This window comes from Oncorhynchus mykiss, chromosome 9 (genome assembly GCF_057628025.1).
Source record: "Oncorhynchus mykiss isolate SJ-2025 chromosome 9, ASM5762802v1, whole genome shotgun sequence".
NCBI classification, from domain to species: domain Eukaryota; kingdom Metazoa; phylum Chordata; class Actinopteri; order Salmoniformes; family Salmonidae; genus Oncorhynchus; species Oncorhynchus mykiss.
Genome location: NC_143030.1, coordinates 22,841,481 through 22,861,992, shown reverse-complemented (window position 1 = coordinate 22,861,992; position 20,512 = coordinate 22,841,481). Strand labels below are relative to the sequence as shown.

At 42.8% G+C, this 20,512-nt stretch overlaps 1 long non-coding RNA gene across 1 annotated transcript in view; it reads left to right on the top strand.

The window, feature by feature from the left end:
* The window catches only part of LOC149980852 (uncharacterized), a 24,174-nt gene extending 3,662 nt beyond the window's left edge, over positions 1-20,512 (top strand). The window contains exon 2 of the long non-coding RNA XR_016483152.1: positions 18,612-20,512. This is a non-coding gene — a long non-coding RNA (uncharacterized LOC149980852). The remainder of the gene's footprint in view (positions 1-18,611) is intronic.

Below are 20,512 nucleotides of genomic sequence, written 5' to 3'. Positions count from 1 at the left end.
ATCTACATTTAAATAATTTACCAGAAACTTTTATCCAGAGCCTGTTCAGGTTATTAAGTGCACATCAGCAGATTTTTCACCTTTCGGTTACTGACCCAATGTGCTTGACTGCTAGGCCACCTGCTGCCCCATCTTTCTTTTTTCTTTTTTTAAAACTTTTTTTTTCTTTTTATTTGACCCCTTTTTCTCCCCAATTTCATGGTATCCATTTGGTAGTTACAGTCTTGTCTCATCGCTGCAACTTCCGTACGGACTCGGGAGAGGTGAAGGTTGAGAGCCGTGTGTCCTCTGAAACACAACCCAACCGCACTTCTTCTTGACACAATGCCCACTTACCCCAGAAGCCAGCCGGTAGTGGAGTCGCCAGTGCGCGATGGGACAAGGATACCCCTGCCGGCCAAACCCTCTCCTAAACCGGACGACGTTGGGTCAATTGTGCGCCGCACCATGGGTCTCCCGGGTCACGGCCGGCTGCGACAGAACATGGACTCGCACTGCAATGCAGTGCCTTAGACCACTGCAATGCAGTGCCTTAGACCACTGCGCCACTCGGGAAACCCCATCGTTCTGTTCTTGCGTTAACAGGCCTGAAGTCTTGCCAATGGCAAACAAATGGGGTGTGAAGACAATACAAGGTTTTTTTTTATGACTGGAGGATGTGATGAAGTTCTTCGGGAAATTAAAACCGATGATGACACACAGACAGCAGTTAAAGGGCAATTCCACCACTTTTCAACCTCATTTTTGTTATATCTGGCCCAATACCAATCTACATATCCCGTTCATGTCCATAACGGAAATGTATAATTGACTTTAGTACATTTGTTCTCTGAGCTTACTGATGGACAAATCTGAAAACATGTTTTAAATCGGCCAAAGCGTTTGTTTACAGTGAGAGAAAAAAATTAATTTGGACACACCTACTCATTCCAGGGTTTTTCTTTATTTTTACTATTTTCTACATTGTAGAGTAATAGTGAAGACATTAAAAATATAAAATAACACATATGGAATCATGTAGTAACCAAAAAAGTATTAAACAAATCCAAATCTATTTTATATTTGAGATGTTTAAAATAGCCACCCTTTGCCTTGATGACAGCTTTGCACACTCTTGGCATTCTCTCAACCAGCTTCATGAGGTAGTCACCTGGAATGCATTTCAATTAACAGGTGTGCCTTGCTAAAAGTTAATTTGTGGAAAGAGAAACAAAGAGAAACAACAGTCCATCATTACTTTAAGACATGAAGGTCAGTCAATCCGGAAAATTTGAAGAGCTTTGAAAGTTTCTTCAAGTGCAGTCGCAAAAACCATCCAAGCGTTATGATGAAAACTGACTCTTATGAGGACCGCCACAGGAAAGGAAGACCCAAATAAAATTAAATAGATACATTTTTATTGGTTACATACACGTGTTTAGCAGATGTTTGTCACGAACATCGTTGGAATGAGGTGAGGACCAAAGCGCAGCGTGGTGAGTCTTCATCATATATTTATTAAACCGAGAACACTAAAATAAATATCAAAGGAGAAACTAAACTAAACAGTTCTGAAAGGTGACATACACATAACAGAAAATAATCACCCACGAAACACAAGTGGGAAAAGGCTACCTAAGTATGATTCTCAATCAGAGACAACTAACGACACCTGCCTCTGATTGAGAACCATACCAGGCCAAACGCAAAACACAACATAGAAAAAGGAACATAGGCAACCCACCCAACTCACGCCCTGACCATACTAAAACAAAGACATAACAAAAGAACTGTTATTGCGGGTGTAGCGGAATGCTTGTGTTTCTAGCTCCGTCAGTGCAGTAATATCTAACAAGTAATATCTAACAATTTCACAACATATACATATATTAAGAATATATAAATATACAGTGTCTTGCAAAAGTATTCATCCCCCTTGGTGTTTTTCCTATTTTGTTGCATTACAACCTGTAATTTAAATAGATTTTTGTTTGTATTTCAAGTAATGGACATACACAAAATAGTCCAAATTGGTGAGAAAAAAAACCCTGAAAAGTGGTGTGTGCATATGTATTCACCCACTTTACTATGAAGCCCCTAAATAAGATCTGGTGCAAACCAATTACCTTCAGAAGTCACATTATTAGTTAAATAAAGTCCACCTGTGTGCTATCTAAGTGATGATCTGTCACATGATCTCAGTACCTGTTCTGAAAGGCCTCAGAGTCTGCAACACCCCTAAGCAAGGGGCACCACTAAGCAGAGGCACCAACAAGCAAGCGGCACCATGAAGGCAAGCGACACCATGAACAGGTCATGGGCAAAGTTGTGGAGAAGTACAGATCAGGGTTGGGTTATAAAAAAATATCAGAAACTTTGAACAGAAACTTTGAACATCCCACAGAGCACCATTAGAGCACCATTAGAGCACCATTAGATCCATTTTGTTGATCCCTGCCTACAGACAGAAACTAAAACAAGAGGCTCCCACGCTGAGGTCTGTCCAACGCTGGTCCGACCAAGCTGACTCCACACTCCAAGACTGCTTCCATCACGTGGACTGGGAGATGTTTCGTATTGCGTCAAATAACAACATTGACGAATACGCTGATTCGGTGTGCGAGTTCATTAGAACGTGCGTTGAAGATGTCGTTCCCATAGCAACGATTAAAACATTCCCTAACCAGAAACCGTGGATTGATGGCAGCATTCGTGTGAAACTGAAAGCGCGAACCACTGCTTTTAATCAGGGCAAGGTGTCTGGTAACATGACCGAATACAAACAGTGCAGCTATTCCCTCCGCAAGGCTATCAAACAAGCTAAGCGCCAGTACAGAGACAAAGTAAAATCTCAATTCAACGGCTCAGACACAAGAGGCATGTGGCAGGGTCTACAGTCAATCACGGACTACAGGAAGAAACCCAGCCCAGTCACGGACCAGGATGTCTTGCTCCCAGGCAGACTAAATAACTTTTTTGCCCGCTTTGAGGACAATACAGTGCCACTGACACGGCCTGCAACGAAAACATGCAGTCTCTCCTTCACTGCAGCCGAGGTGAGTAAGACATTTAAACGTGTTAACCCTCGCAAGGCTGCAGGCCCAGATGGCATCCCCAGCCGCGCCCTCAGAGCATGCGCAGACCAGCTGGCCGGTGTGTTTACGGACATATTCAATCAATCCCTATACCAGTCTGCTGTTCCCACATGCTTCAAGAGGGCCACCATTGTTCCTGTTCCCAAGAAAGCTAAGGTAACTGAGCTAAATGACTACCGCCCCGTAGCACTCACATCCGTCATCATGAAGTGCTTTGAGAGACTAGTCAAGGACCATATCACCTCCACCCTACCTGACACCCTAGACCCACTCCAATTTGCTTACCGCCCAAATAGGTCCACAGACGATGCAATCTCAACCACACTGCACACTGCCCTAACCCATCTGGACAAGAGGAATACCTATGTGAGAATGCTGTTCATCGACTACAGCTCGGCATTCAACACCATAGTACCCTCCAAGCTCGTCATCAAGCTCGAGACCCTGGGTCTCGACCCCGCCCTGTGCAACTGGGTACTGGACTTCCTGACGGGCCGCCCCCAGGTGGTGAGGGTAGGCAACAACATCTCCTCCCCGCTGATCCTCAACACTGGGGCCCCACAAGGTTGCGTTCTGAGCCCTCTCCTGTACTCCCTGTTCACCCACGACTGCGTGGCCACGCACGCCTCCAACTCAATCATCAAGTTTGCGGACGACACAACAGTGGTAGGCTTGATTACCAACAACGATGAGACGGCCTACAGGGAGGAGGTGAGGGCCCTCGGAGTGTGGTGTCAGGAAAACAACCTCACACTCAACGTCAACAAAACTAAGGAGATGATTGTGGACTTCAGGAAACAGCAGAGGGAACACCCCCCTATCCACATCGATGGAACAGTAGTGGAGAGGGTAGCAAGTTTTAAGTTCCTCGGCATACACATCACAGACAAACTGAATTGGTCCACTCACACAGACAGCATCGTGAAGAAGGCGCAGCAGCGCCTCTTCAACCTCAGGAGGCTGAAGAAATTCGGCTTGTCACCAAAAGCACTCACAAACTTCTACAGATGCACAATCGAGAGCATCCTGGCGGGCTGTATCACCGCCTGGTATGGCAACTGCACCGCCCTCAACCGTAAGGCTCTCCAGAGGGTAGTGAGGTCTGCACAACGCATCACCGGGGGCAAACTACCTGCCCTCCAGGACACCTACACCACCCGATGTCACAGGAAGGCCATAAAGATCATCAAGGACATCAACCACCCGAGCCACTGCCTGTTCACCCCGCTATCATCCAGAAGGCGAGGTCAGTACAGGTGCATCAAAGCTGGGACCGAGAGACTGAAAAACAGCTTCTATCTCAAGGCCATCAGACTGTTAAACAGCCACCACTAACACTGAGTGGCTGCTGCCAACACACTGACACTGACTCAACTCCAGCCACTTTAATAATGGGAATTGATGGGAAATGATGTAAATATATCACTAGCCACTTTAAACAATGCTACCTTATATAAATGTTACTTACCCTACATTATTCATCTCATATGCATACGTATATACTGTACTCTATATCATCGACGGTATCCTTATGTAATACATGTATCACTAGCCACTTTATACTATACTATGCCACTTTGTTTACATACTCATCTCATTTGTACATACTGTACCCGATACCATCTACTGTATCTTGCCTATGCTGCTCTGTACCATCACTCATTCATATATCCTTATGTACATATTCTTTATCCCCTTACACTGTGTACAAGACAGTAGTTTTGGAATTGTTAGTTAGATTACTTGTTATTACTGCATTGTCGGAACTAGAAGCACAAGCATTTCGCTACACTCGCATTAACATCTGCTAACCATGTGTATGTGACAAATAAAATTTGATTTGATTTGATTTAAAACATGTAAAGAATATGGCACCACAACAAACCTGAGAGAGCCACCCCAAGAGAGGGCCGCCCACCAAAACTCACGGACCAGGCAAGGAGGGCATTAATCAGAGAGGCAACCAAGAGACCAAAGATAATCCTGAAGGAGCTGTAAAGCTCCACAGCGGAGATTGGTGTATCTGTCCATAGGACCACTTTAAGCCGTGCACTCCACAGAGCTGGGTTTTGCGGAAGAGTGGACAGAAAAAAAACATTGCTCAAAGAAAAAAATAAGCAAACATGTTTGGTGTTTGCCAAAAGGCATGTGGGAGATTCCCCAAACATATGGAAGAAGGTACTCTGGTCAGATGAGACTAAAATGGAGCTTTTTGGTCATAAAAAAAACGCCACGTCTAGCGCAAACCCAGCACCTCTCATCACCCCGAGAACACCATCCACATAGTGAAGCATGGTGGTGGCATCATCATGCTGTGGGGATGTTTATAATAGACAGGGACTGGGAAACTGGTCAGAATTGAAGGAATGATGGATGGCGCTAAATACAGAGAAATTCTTGAGGGAAACCTGTTTCTGTCTTCCAGAGATTTGAGACTGGGACGGAGGTTCACCTTTTTATTCATCGACAGGGACTGAGAAACTGGTCAGAATTGAAGGAATGATGGATGGCGCTAAATACAGATACATTCTTGAGAGAAACCTGTTTCTGAGCCTGGGACGGAGGTTCACCTTGCAGCAGGACAATGACCCTAAGTATACTGCTAAAGCAACACTCAAGTGGTTTAAGGGGAAACATTTAAATGTCTTGGAATGGCCTAGTCAAAGCCCAGACCTCAATCCAATTGAGAATCTGTGGTATGACTTAAAGATTGCTGTACACCAGCGGAACCTATCCAAATTGAAGGAGCTGGAGAAGTTTTGTCTTGAAGAATGGGCAAAAATTCTAGTGGCCAGATGTGCCATGCTTATAGAGACTAGAGGTCGACCGATTATGATTTTTCAACGCCGATACCGATAATTGGGGGACCAAAAAAAGCCGATACCGATTAATCTGCCTATTTTATTTATTTATTTGTAATAATGACAATTACAACAATACTGAATAAACAAATATTTTAACTTAATATAATAGATAAATAAAATTAATTTAGCCTCAAATAAATATTGAAACATGTTCAATTTGGTTGAAATAATGCAAAAACCAAGGTTTGGAGAAGGAAGTAAAAGTGCAATATGTACCAGGTAAGGTAGCTAACGTTAAAGTTCCTTGCTCAGAATATGAGAACATATGAAAGCTGGTGGTTCCTTTTAACATGAGTCTTCAATATTCCCAGGTTAGAAATTTTAGGTTGTAGTTATTATAGGAATTATAGGACTATTTCTCTCTATACCATTTGTATTTCATTAACCTTTGACTATTGGATGTTCTTATAGGCACTTTAGTATTGCCAGTGTAACAGTATAGCTTCCATCCCTCTCCTCGCTCCTACCTGGGCTCGAACCAGGAACACATAGACAACAGCCACCCTTGAAGCAGCGTTACCCATGCAGAGCAAGGGGAACAACTACTCCAAGTCTCAGAGCGAGTGACGTTTGAAACGCTATTAGCGAGCACCCCGCTAACTAGCTAGCCATTTCACATCGGTTACACCAGCCTAATCTCGGGAGTTGATAGGCTTAAAGTCATAAACAGCGCAATGCTTGAAGCACAACGAAGAGCTGCTGGCAAAATGCACGAAAGTGCAGTGGGAATGAATGCTTACGAGCCTGCTGCTGTCTACCACCGCTCAGTCAGACTGCTCTATCAAATCATAGGCTTAGTTATAACATAATAACACACAGAAATACGAGCCTTAGGTCATTAATATGGTCGAATCCGGAAACTATCATCTCGAAAACAAGACGTTTATTCTTTCAGTGGAATACGGAACGTTCCGTATTTTATCTAACGGGTGGCATCCATAAGTCTAAATATTCCTGTTACATTGCACAACCTTCAATGTTATGTCATAATTACGTAAAATTCTGGCAAATTAGGCGGCCCAAACTGTTGCATATACACTGACTCTGCGTGCAATGAACGCAAGAGAAGTGACACAATTTCACCTGGTTAATTTTGCCTGCTATCTAGAAGAAAAAGAAACGCACACCTATTTAGGCGAGGTGCTGGCTACGGAGTAGAAAACTTGAAAATAAAAGAGAGCCGCACACTCTAGGAGCGCAGATGCAAAAATGTTTGACAGCCACGCTGTTTTCATCAGGGTATAATCACAAACACTCGTCTATGTAATGTCAAAAGACACAGGTGTCTGTAATCATGGCCAAGAGTGGCCTAATATCATTGGTTAATTATCAAATATTAAATGGCATACAAAGAACAGCATACAAACAACAAATGGATAGCATACGATCGATCATAAATTCCTTTTAGACTACACAAACTTACAAACAATTACAATGGCAAAGTCACAATAATCACAAGAATGGCTTCAGATCAAAGTCTACTTGAGACCGAAGGGAACAAGGGTCTTTAAGTTAAAGATCCAGGCAGCCTCTCGTTTTAACAATAAATTATCAAGGTCACCCTCTCTCCTACATGTTCGATGCCAATATAACGCAGAGACGAAATCGAGTGGCCTGCCTCCAAGAAGTGGGCCGCAACTGGGTAAGTCAAGTTTTTACACCTAATGGTGCTACGATGCTCTGAGATACGTACTTTTAATTCGCTCTTTGTTTTACCCACGTCATTTTTTACCACAAGGACAAGTTATAAGATAATTAACTGCCTTAGTGGAGCCCTTAATAACACCTTTGATTGGGATCGATTTCCCTGTTTGTGGGTCTTTGAAGGATCTACATTTATAAGTGCCATTGCATTGAGCACAGCCATTACATTTGTAATTTCCATCCAGTAGGGGTGCAAATAGACGTTGTTCAGGAATATCTTGGGGTGGTAAATCAGAGTGTACCAATTGGTGTCTGAGATTTCTGCCCTGCGACAATATGACCAAGGGAAGGTCCGAAAACACATTACCGAGACTATCATCGGATTTTAGAATGTGCCAATGTTTGTGAACAATTCCCTTCATTTGTTCAGAGCACTTTGAATAGCGGGTAGTTAGAACGCATGAATGCATCTTTTTGCGAGACTGACCTTGAAAAAGGTCATGTCTCGTTTTGTTTTAAATTTTCTCAGTGGCAATATTAATCTGATCCTTTTTGTAGCCCCTCTCCTTTAACTTTCTTGCGTCTCAGCCATAATTCTGTCGAAATCTGATAGTTTTTTGCAAATTCTTTTGATTTGACAGAATTGGCTGTAGGGCAATCTATTTTTTAAGGGAAGTGGGTGACAACTATCAGCCCTCAACAAACTGTTACGATCAGTAGGTTTCCTGTAAAGATCAGTGTATAGAACATTATCTTCACACAAGATCAGAAGATCAAGAACACTGATTTGACGTGTATCAGATTGCATAATAAATCTCAGTAAATCTTTCTTAACAGGAGTTAAGAAAAGCATGGAATGCCTGGAGCTGTTTTGATTCACCCCTCCATAGAACAAAAATATCATCAATATACCGTTTCCAAATAATGATGTGAGGCAAGAAAACATTTTTGAGAGGATTGAAAATAGACTGTTTCTCCATGTAACCCACATACAAATTAGCATAGTTAGGAGCCATGGGGTATCCCATAGCAGTACCATTCGTCTGAATAAAGAAATCATTTAGAAACATGAAATAGTTATGTGTGATATTAATATTGCCTGCTAACCTGGATTTCTTTTAGCTAAATATGCAGGTTTAAAAATATATACTTCTGTGTATTGATTTTAAGAAAGGCATTGATGTTTATGGTTAGGTACACATTGGAGCAACGATACGCACCGCATCGATTAAATGCAATGCAGGACACGCTAGATAAATTGGTAATATCATCAACCATGTGTAGTTCACTAGTGATTATGATTGATTGATTGATTGTTTTTTATAAGATAAGTTTAATGCTAGCTAGCAACTTACCTTGGCTTACTGCATTCGCGTAACAGGCAGGCTCCTCATGGAGTGCAATGTAATCAGGTGGTTAGAGCGTTGGACTAGTTAACTGTAAGGTTGCAAGATTGAATCCCCTGAGCTGACAAGGTAAAAATCTGCCGTTCTGCCCCTGAGCGAGGCAGTTAACCCACCGTTCCTAGGTCGTCATTGAAAATAAGAATGTGTTCTTAACTTGCCTAGTTAAATAAAGATTAAATAAAGGTGTAAAAAAAAAAGAAAGAAAGTTTGGTGTCCAAAAATACCGATTTCCGATTGTTATGAAAACGGCCCTAATTAATCGGACGTTCTGATTAATCGGTCGACCTCTAATAGAGACATACCCCAAGAGACTTGCAGCTGTAATTGCTGCGAAAGGTGGATCTACAAAGTAGGGGGGCTGAATAGTTATGCACGCTCAAGTTTTCTGTTTTTTGGTCTTATTGCTTGTTTGTTTCACAATAAAAAATATTTTGCATTTTCAAAGTGTTAGGCATGTTGTGTAAATCAAATTATACAACCCCCCAAACAATCCATTTTCATTCCAGGTTGTAAGGCAACAAAATAGGAAAAATACCAAGGGGGTGAATACTTTTGCAAGCCACTGTATAGACGTGCAATGGCAGAGCGGCATAGACGAAGATACAGTAGAATAGTATAGAATACAGTATATACATATGAGATGAGTAATGCAAGATATGTTAACATTATGAAAGTGACTAGTGTTCTGTTTATTAAAGTGGCCAGTGATTTCAAGTAAATTTATATAGGCAGCAGCCTCTATGTTCTAGTGATGGTTATTTAACAGTCTGATGGCCTTGGGATAGAAACTGTTTTTCCAGTCTCTTTGTCCCAGCTTTGATGCACCTGTACTGACCTCGCCTTCTGGATGATAGCCGGGTGAACAGGCAGTGGCTTGGGTGGTTGTTGTCCTTGATGATCGCAGTAGTTTGCCCCCGGTAATGCGTTGGGCAGATCACACCATCTACTGTAGAGACCGGAGGTTGCAGGCAGTGCAGTTGCTGTACCAAGCGGTTATAGAGCCCGATAGGATGCTCTCATTTGTTTATCTGTAAAAGTTTGTGAGGGGTTTAGGTGCCAAGGCAAATTTCTTTAGCCTCCTGAGGTTGAAGAGGCGCTGTTGCGCGTTCTTCACCACACTCTGTGTGGGTGGACCATTTCAGTTTGTCAGTGATGTGTTCGCCTAGGAACTCGCCAGTGGAAGCTTTCCACTGTAGTCCCATCAATGTGGATAGGGTGGTGCTCCCTCTGCTGTTTCCTGAAGTCATCTCCTTTGTTTAGTTGACATTGAGTGAGAGGTTATATTCCTGGCACCACACTCCCAGAGCCTTCACCTCCTCCCTGTAGGCTGTCTCATCTTTGTTGGTAATCAAGCCTACTACTGTTGTGTCATCTGCGAACTTGATGATTGAGTTGGAGGCGTGCTTGGCCATGCAGTCATGGGTGAAGAGGGAGTACAGGAGGGGGCTGAGCACGCACCCTTGTGGGGCCCCAGTGTTCAGGTGTTGAGGATCAGTGAAGTGGAGGTGTTGTTTCCTACCTTCACCACCTGGGGGCGGCCCTTCAGGAAGTCCAGGACCCAGTTGCACAGGGTGGGGTTCAGACCTAGTGCCTCAAGCTTAATGATGAGTTTGGAGGGTACTATTGTGTTGAATGCTGAGCTATAGTCAATGAACATCATTCTTACATAGGTATTCCTCTTATCCACATGGGATAGGGCAGTTTGCAGTGTGATGGCGATTGCATCGCACGTGGATCTATTGGGGTGGTATGCAAATTCAATTGAGTCTAGGGTGACAGGTAAGGTAGAGGTGATATGATCCTTGACTAGTCTCTCAAAGCACTTCATGATGACAGAGGTGAGTTCTATGGGGCGTGAGTGAGTGTTGAAAAACAAGAGTTACCTCTGATGCAGAGGATAAGTTCATTAGAGTTACCAGCCTCAGAAATTGCAGCCCAAATAAATGCTTCACAGTGTTCAAGTAACAGACACATTTCAAATCAACTGTTCAGAAGAGACTGTGTGAATTAGGCCTTCATTGTCGAATCTCTGCAAAGAATCCACTACTAAAGGACACCAATAAAAATAAGTGAGTTGCTTTGGGCCAAGAAACACGAGCAATGGACATCAGACTGGTGGAAATCTGTCCTTTGGTCTAATGAGATTTTTGGTTCCAACCGCCGTGTCTTTGTAAGACTCAGAGTAGATGAACGGATGATCTCTGCATGTGTGGTTACCACAGTGAAGCATGGAGGAGGATGTGTGATGGTGTGGGTGGGTGCTTTGCTGGTGACACTGTCTGTAATATATTTAGAATTCATGACACACTAAACCAGCATGGCTACCACAGCTTTCTGCAGTGATACGCCATCCCATCTGGTTTGCGCTTAGTGGGTCTATCATTTGTTTTTCAACAGGATAATGACCCAACACAAAGCAAAGCTGTCATCAAGGCAAAGGATGGTTACTTTGAAGAATCTAAAATCCTAAATACACTGCTCAAAAAAATAAAGGGAACACTTAAACAACACAATGTAACTCCAAGTCAATCACACTTCTGTGAAATCAAACTGTCCACTTAGGAAGCAACACTGATTGACAATAAATTTCACATGCTGTTGTGCAAATGGAATAGACAACAGGTGGAAATTATAGGCAATTAGCAAGACACCCCCAATAAAGGAGTGGTTCTGCAAGTGGGGACCACAGACCACTTCTCAGTTCCTATGCTTCCTGGCTGATGTTTTGGTCACTTTTGAATGCTGGCGGTGCTTTCACTCTAGTGGTAGCATGAGATGGAGTCTACAACCCACACAAGTGGCTCAGGTAGTGCAGCTCATCCAGGATGGGACATCAATGCGAGCTGTGGCAAGAAGGTTTGCTGTGTCTGTCAGCGTAGTGTCCAGAGCATGGAGGCGCTACCAGGAGACAGGCCAGTACATCAGGAGACGTGGAGGAGGCCGTAGGAGGGCAACAACCCAGCAGCAGGACCGCTACCTCCGCCTTTGTGCAAGGATGAGCACTGCCAGAGCCCTGCAAAATGACCTCCAGCAGGCCACAAATGTAAATGTCTGCTCAAACGGTCAGAAACAGACTCCATGAGGGTGGTATGAGGGCCCGATGTCCACAGGTGGGAGTTGTGCTTACAGCGCAACACCGTGCAGGACGTTTGGCATTTGCCAGAGAACACCAAGATTGGCAAATTCGCCACTGGCGCCCTGTGCTCTTCACAGATGAAAGCAGGTTCACACTGAGCACGTGACAGACTTGACAGAGTCTGGAGACGCCGTGGAGAACGTTCTGCTGCCTGCAACATCCTCCAGCATGACCGCTTTGGCTGTGGGTCAGTCATGGTGTGGGGTGGCATTTCTTTTCTTCCTCCATGTGTTCGCCAGAGGTAGCCTGACTACCATTAGGTACCGAGATGAGATCCTCAGACCCCTTGTGAGACCATATGCTGGTGCGGTTGGCCCTGGGTTCCTCCTAATGCAAGACAATGCTAGACCTCATGTGGCTGGAGTGTGTCAGCAGTTCCTGCAAGAGGAAGGCATTGATGCTATGACAGACCTGAATCCAATTGAGCACATCTGGGACATCATGTCTCGCTCCCTCCACCAACGCCACGTTGCACCACAAACTGTCCAGGAGTTGGCGGATGCTTTAGTCCAGGTCTGGGAGGAGATCCCTCAGGAGACCATCCGCCACCTCATCAGGAGCATGCCCAGGCGTTGTAGGGAGGTCATACAGGCACGTGGAGGCCACACACACTACTGAGCCTCATTTTGACTTGTTTTAAGGACATTACATCAAAGTTGGATCAGCCTGTAGTGTAGTTTTCCACTTTAATTTTGAGTGTGACTCCAAATCCAGACCTCCATGGGTTGATAAATTTGATTTCCATTTATCATTTTTGTGTGATTTTGTTGTCAGCACATTCAACTATGTAAAGAAAAAAGTATTTAATAAGGATATTACATTCATTCAGATCTAGGATGTGTTATCTTAGTGTTCCCTTTATTTTTTTGAGCAGTGTATATTTGGATTTGTTTAACTCTTTTTTTGGGTTACTACATGATTCCATATGTGGAAGTCCAGGACCAGGACCCAGTTGCACAGTTCATAGGTTTGATGTCTTCACTACTTTTCGACAATGTAGACAATAGTAAAACAAATAAAGAAAACACTTGAATTAGTAGGTGTGTCCAAACCTTTGACTGGTACCGTATATTACCAACAATTATTAAGATCTGATCCTTTGAACATGTACAGTATTCACATGACTTGATTTGTGAAATGTGTAAAAAAAAAAAAACAGTAACCCCATGTATCCAAAGAGTAAATAGATTACGATACAGAAACAGCTGTAGTTCACAAATGTCAATAAATTGAATCATACATTTAGCATATTTGGTCTTAGAACAGGTCAAATAACAATATGTTATGCTTTTAAACTATTTCATTCTTAAATGTATTTCAAAAAACAAATGCTGAAGTAATTTGAATGATTTTTTCACATTTCTCAAAATCCCAACTTTGGTTCACACTGGAAGTATGATAGATAATGACCATTTTAAAACGTCAATGTGGCCTGTCTTAACACTTGTACTATGTTGACAACAAATGTCATGCATTTACAGAAAACAGAATTTGTTCAGTGGTCGTATTTTGTTATTGTACTAAATATAGTACAAGAACGTGAATGGGATATGGGAAAATGTTGCATTTCTACAAAAAAATATAAAGTTCTGCTTGATGACATCATCATGTTAAAACATTTGATAAACAATGATCTTCAAACACTATGAGATTCGCTGTGACATGGGAATCATGAAAATACCCATGTTTTGAAAATCACTGTTTTTTCTAACTTTAAATCCTACCATGTGATGTCTCAGAGAACATTTCTTTCTTCTTATTGATTTAACCACAGATCATAGAAACCCACCGTTTCCACATATGTAGACACTGGTATGGTGCTGGAAATCATGAATATGAGGTTAAAAGTGGCAGAATTGCCCTTTAAGAAGATAGATTTGACCTTCCAATGGCATCATCTGTATAAATAAAGGATAGATGGATAAATTAATGATGCATGACTCAATTCTGCCCGAGTGAAGACGTGGATATTAAATAGGCCAATTTATTAGATCGGTAACAGTATTTGAAGAGTACCCACATAAGGACTTCATAACACATTCCCTTTCTCCTTACCCCCACGGTGCTTCTGGCTCTGCATTGCTTGCTCTTTGGGGTTTTAGGCTGGATATTTATAAGTAGTTGTGATAACTGCTTATGTAAAAAGGGCTTTATAAAATACATTTGATTGATTGATGGAATAGATTGATCAAACTCGATGTCTAAATGGTATACAGTGCTGTAAAAAGTCTTTGCCCCCTTTCAAATTTTCTCTACTTATGCATATTATTTTATACTGAATGTTGTCAAATCTTCAACCAAAATCAAAAATTCGATAAAGGGAACATGAGTGAACAAAAAACACACCAATTACATACTTATTGTATTTATTTCATAAACAAAGTTACAGTGCAAAGTATTCGGCCCCCTTGAACTTTGCGACCTTTTGCCACATTTCAGGCTTCAAACATAAAGATATAAAACTGTATTTTTTTGTGAAGAATCAACAACAAGTGGGACACAATCATGAAGTGGAACGACATTTATTGGATATTTCAAACTTTTTTAACAAATCAAAAACTGAAAAATTGGGCGTGCAAAATTATTCAGCCCCCTTAAGTTAATACTTTGTAGCGCCACCTTTTGCAGCGATTACAGCTGTAAGTCGCTTGGGGTATGTCTCTATCAGTTTTGCACATCGAGAGACTGACATTTTTTCCCATTCCTCCTTGCAAAACAGCTCGAGCTCAGTGAGGTTGGATGGAGAGCATTTGTGAACAGCAGTTTTCAGTTCTTTCCACAGATTCTCGATTGGATTCAGGTCTGGACTTTGACTTGGCCATTCTAACACCTGGATATGTTTATTTTTGAACCATTTCATTGTAGATTTTGCTTTATGTTTTGGATCATTGTCTTGTTGGAAGACAAATCTCCGTCCCAGTCTCAGGTCTTTTGCAGACTCCATCAGGTTTTCTTCCAGAATGGTCCTGTATTTGGCTCCATCCATCTTCCCATCAATTTTAACCATCTTCCCTGTCCCTGCTGAAGAAAAGCAGGCCCAAACCATGATGCTGCCACCACCATGTTTGACAGTGGGGATGGTGTGTTCAGGCTGATGAGCTGTGTTGCTTTTACGCCAAACATGACATTTTGCATTGTTGCAAAAAAGTTAAATTTTGGTTTCATCTGACCAGAGCACCTTCTCTTTTTATGGATATCTTTAAGAAATGGCTTTCTTCTTGCCACTCTTCCATAAAGGCCAGATTTGTGCAATATACGACTGATTGTTGTCCTATGGACAGAGTCTCCCACCTCAGCTGTAGATCTCTGCAGTTCATCCAGAGTGATCATGGGCCTCTTGGCTGCATCTCTGATCAGTCTTCTCCTTGTATGAGCTGAAAGTTTAGAGGGACGGCCAGGTCTTGGTAGATTTGCAGTGGTCTGATACTCCTTCCATTTCAATATTATCGCTTGCACAGTGCTCCTTGGGATGTTTAAAGCTTGGGAAATCTTTTTGTATCCAAATCCGGCTTTAAACTTCTTCACAACAGTATCTCGGACCTGCCTGGTGTGTTCCTTGTTCTTCATGATGCTCTCTGCGCTTTTAACGGACCTCTGAGACTATCACAGTGCAGGTGCATTTATACGGAGACTTGATTACACACAGGTGGATTGTATTTATCATCATTAGTCATTTAGATCAACATTGGATCATTCAGAGATCCTCACTGAACTTCTGGAGAGAGTTTGCTGCACTGAAAGTAAAGGGGCTGAATAATTTTGCACGCCCAATTTTTCAGTTTTTGATTTGTTAAAAAAGTTTGAAATATCCAATAAATGTCGTTCCACTTCATGATTGTGTCCCACTTGTTGTTGATTCTTCACAAAAAAATACAGTTTTATATCTTTATGTTTGAAGCCTGAAATGTGGCAAAAGGTCGCAAAGTTCAAGGGGGCCAAATACTTTCGCAAGGCACTGTATGTAAGGCCCAATACCCTTGTGTGAAAAAGTAATTGCGACCTTACACGCAATAACTGGTTGTGCCACCTTTAGCTGCAATGACTGGAACCATATCCTTCCTGTAGTTGTTGATCAGTCTCATGTTGCTGTGGAGGAATTATGGCCCACTTTTTCATGCGTAACTGGTTTAACTAGGTGACATTTGTGGGTTTTCAAACATGAACTGCTCGTTTCAAGTCCTGCCACAACATCTCAATTGGATATTATGTCTGGAATTTGACTAGGCCATTACAAAACTTAAAATGTGTTGCTTTTTAACCATTTTCATGATGACTTGATTGTGTTTTTTTGGGTCATTGTCTTGCTGCATGACCCAGCTGTGCTTCAGCTTCAGCTCACAGGCGGATGGCCTGCCATTCTCCTGTAGAATTCTCTGATACAGAGCAGAATTCATGGTTCCTTCTATTAAGGCAAGTCATGCAGGTCCTGAGGCAGCAAAGTATCCCCAAACCATCACACTATCACCAACATGCTTGACTGTTGGTATGAGGTTCTTACTGTGAAATGCAGTGTTTGGTTTTCAACAGACATAATGTGACCCATCTCGTCCAAAAAGTTGACTCAAGTTTGCCAAAAAGCACCTGTTCTATGGACAGATGAGTCAAAAGTATAACTTTTTGGGCCTCCCGGGTGGTGCAGTGGTTAAGGGTGCTATACTGCAGTGCCAGCTGTGCCATCAGAGACTCTGGGTTCGCGCCCAGGCTCTGTCGTAACCGGCCGCGACCGGGAGGTCCGTGGGGCAATGCACAATTGGCCTAGTGTCTTCCGGGTTAGGGAGGGGTTGGTTGGTAGGGATATCCTTGTCTCATTGCGCACCAGCGACCCCTGTGCACGGTGTTTCCTCCGACACATCGGTGCGGCTGGCTTCCGGGTTGGATGCGTGCTGTGTTAAGAAGCAGTGCGGCATGCGGTTGTGTATTGGAGGACGCATGACTTTCAACCTTCGTCTCTCCCGAGCCCGTGCGGGAGTTGTAGCGATGAGACAAGATAGTAGCTACTAAAACAATTGGATACCATGAAATTGGGGAGAAAATGTGGTAAAAAAACATTTTTTATACAATGTGATTTTCTGGATTTTTGTTTTATATTCAATACCGTCTCTCACAGTTGAAGAAAAATTACAGACCTCTACATGCTTTGTAAGTAGGAAAACCTGCAAAATCGGCAGCAGAACAAGTATTCCCCACTGTAAGTGGATGGCTGCAAATGTTCTACTTTTAAACTCGGACAAAACAGAGATGTTTGTTTTAGGTCCCAAGAAACAAAGAGTTCTGTTGAATCTGACAATTAATCTTGATGGTTGTACAGTTGTCTGAAATAAAACTGTGAAGGACCTCGGCGTTACTCTGGACCCTGATCTCTCTTTTGACGAACATATCAAGACTGTTTCAAGGACAGCTTTTTTCCATCTACGTAACATTGCAAAAATCAGAAACGTTCTGTCCAAAAATGATGCAGAAAAAATGATCCATGCTTTTGTCACTTCTAGGTTAGACTACTGCAGTGCTCTACTTTCCTGCTACTCGAATAAAGCACAAAATAAACTTCAGTGAGTGCAAAACACGGCTGCTAGAATCTTGACTACAACCAAAAAATGTGATCATATTACTCCAGTGCTAGCCTCTCTACACTGGCTTCCTGTTAAGGCAAGGGCTGATTTCAAAGTTTTACTCCTAACCTCTTCACGATTTGGTCCTGCCGTACATACCTACACGTACACTACGGTGACAAGATGCATGCCTCCTAACTGTCCCTAGAATATCTAAGCAAACAGTTGGAGGCAGGGCTTTCTCCTATAGAGCTCCATTTTTATGGAATGGTCTGCCTACCCATGTTAGAGATGCTGACTCGGTCTCAACCTTTAAGTCTTTATTGAAGACTCATCTCTTCAGTAGGTCCTATGATTGAGTGTAGCCTGGCCCAGGAGTGTGAAGGTCTACGGAAAGGCACTGGAGCAACGACCCACCCTTGCTGTCTCTGCCTGTCCGGTTCCCCTCTCTCAACTGGGATTCTTTGCCTCTAAACCCCTATTACAGGGGCTGAGTCACTGGCTTACTGGTGCTCTTCCATGCCGTCCCTAGGAGGGGTGCTTCACTTGAGTGGGTTGAGTCACTGACGTGATCTTTCTGTCGGGGTTGGCGCTCCCCCTTGGGTTGTTCCGTGGCGGAGATCTTTGTGGGCTATACTCGGCCTTGTCTCAGAAGTTGGTGGTTGAAGATATCCCTCTGGTGGTGTGGGGGCTGTGCTTTGGCAAAGTGGGTGGGGTTATATCCTGCCTGTTTGGCCCTGTTCGGGGGTATCCTCGGATGGGGCCACAGCGTCTCCCGACCCCTCCTGTCTCAGCCTCCAGTATTTATGCTGCAGTAGTTTATGTGTCGGGGGCTAGGGTCAGTCTGTTATATCTGGAGTATTTCTCCTGTCTTATTCGGTGTCCTGTGCGAATTTAAGTATGCTCTCTGTCTTTCTTTCTTTCTCTCTCTCTCGTAGGACCTTGCCTCAGGACTACCTGGCCTGATGACTCCTTGCTGTCCCCAATCCACCTGGCCAGGCTGTTGCTCCAGTTTCAACTGTTCTGCCTGCGGCTATGGAACCCTGACCTGTTCACCGGATGTGCTACCTGTCCCAGACCTGCTGTTTTCAACTCTCTAGAGACAGCAGGAGTGGTAGAGATGCTCTGAATGATCGGCTATGAAAAGCCACCTGACCTTTACTCCTGAGGTGCTGACCTGTTGCACCCTCGACAACCACTGTGATTATTATTATTTGACCCTGCTGGTCATCTATGAATATTTGAACATCTTGGCCATGTTCTGTTATAATCTCCACCCGGCACAGCCAGAAGAGGACTGGCCATCCCTCAGAGCCTGGTTCCTCTAGGTTTCTTACTAGGTTCTGGCCTTTCTAGGGAGTTTTTCCTAGCCACTGTGCTTCTACACCTGCACAGCTTGCCGTTTGGGGTTTTAGGATGGGTTTCTGTACAGCACTTTGAGATATCAGCTGATGTGAAAAGGGCTTTATAAATACATTTGATTTGAGACAGTGCTGTATCATGAATATAGTCACAGGTAACCTGGAATGACAGTACACTAGCTGAAGTTAAGTACATGTTTTTTTTTGCTCCTTCTTGGATAAAAAAAACATATAAAACTTTAACTAGTTCAGAACAAATTCTTATTTACAATGACAGCCTTGGAAGAGTGGGTTAACTGCGTTGTTCAGGTGCAGAACATATTCTTTTACCATGTCAGCTCGGGGATTCGATCTGGCAGCCTTTCGGTTACTGTCCCAACGCTCTAACCACTAAGCTACTTGGATATGTCCATGATAATGACTTTGCTCAGAAAAAGTTGTCTAGTCTCGGCACCGTTCACTCTATGGTACTCCAGAGATTGAAATTCAAATGTGAAACATTGTTTCCGAGGTCGGACAGGCAGAAAGCTAGACTTATATTAACCCCCGCTACACCAAACTAAATGCTAACCTGGAAGCAAGGAGAAATAATGTGCGAGTTGAGATAAAAGAGCTGATTTGCAAAGCAACATGAACATGATCGTCTTGAGGCGCAGTGATCATTTTCAGATGGAACTGATAGTAGGCATCGATTTGTCTGTAACGGCCAATGCAGCACGACTTGGAATGCTGCTCGTCAAATCAGCATCCAGGATCCACATTTTATAATTATTATTATTATAAACTGGGTGGCTTGAGCCCTGAGGTATCTCAGACCTTATACCACAGGTAAAATTACTTTTTACTGGTATAATTATGTTATTAACCAGTTTACAATAGCTACAAGGCACATTGGGGGTTTGAGGTATAGGGCCAATATACCACGGTTAATGACTGTATCCAGGCACTCTGGGTTGCGTCGTGCTTAAGGACAGCTCTTAGCCATTGTATATTGGCCATATACCACACCTGAGGCCTTAGTGCTTAATTATATTATATGGATGGAACTACATGTTCCAGGGAGCAATCCCTCTGTGAAATTTAAAAAGGGCAGAACTTAGTTTATTCAGTTCTTTGTTAATTGGGATATTATTTGAACACACTGGATTGATTTTCATAAAACAGCTAGAGTGCACTAGACCTTTACTGACTTGCCCATTGCGTGCTCTATCAGAATGTTTTATAATTGCCAAGTGTACTTCAGAACAGATAAGTCTGAACCTGTTCAGGGCCTCCTAAAAGTAATTGTTTTAATGACATGGTGTAACACTTCTGCCAAGGAAGAGCCTCTGCATGCATTTAGATTTGATGTGAATGATACCGAGTGTGTGGAGAATAACTTCAATCAGGCATGTAGAGGACCAACAAGGTTCCACCTGGAAACATATAGAACATGTACAATTTATAAAAAAAAAAAAAAAGCTAAAATACATCAAAAA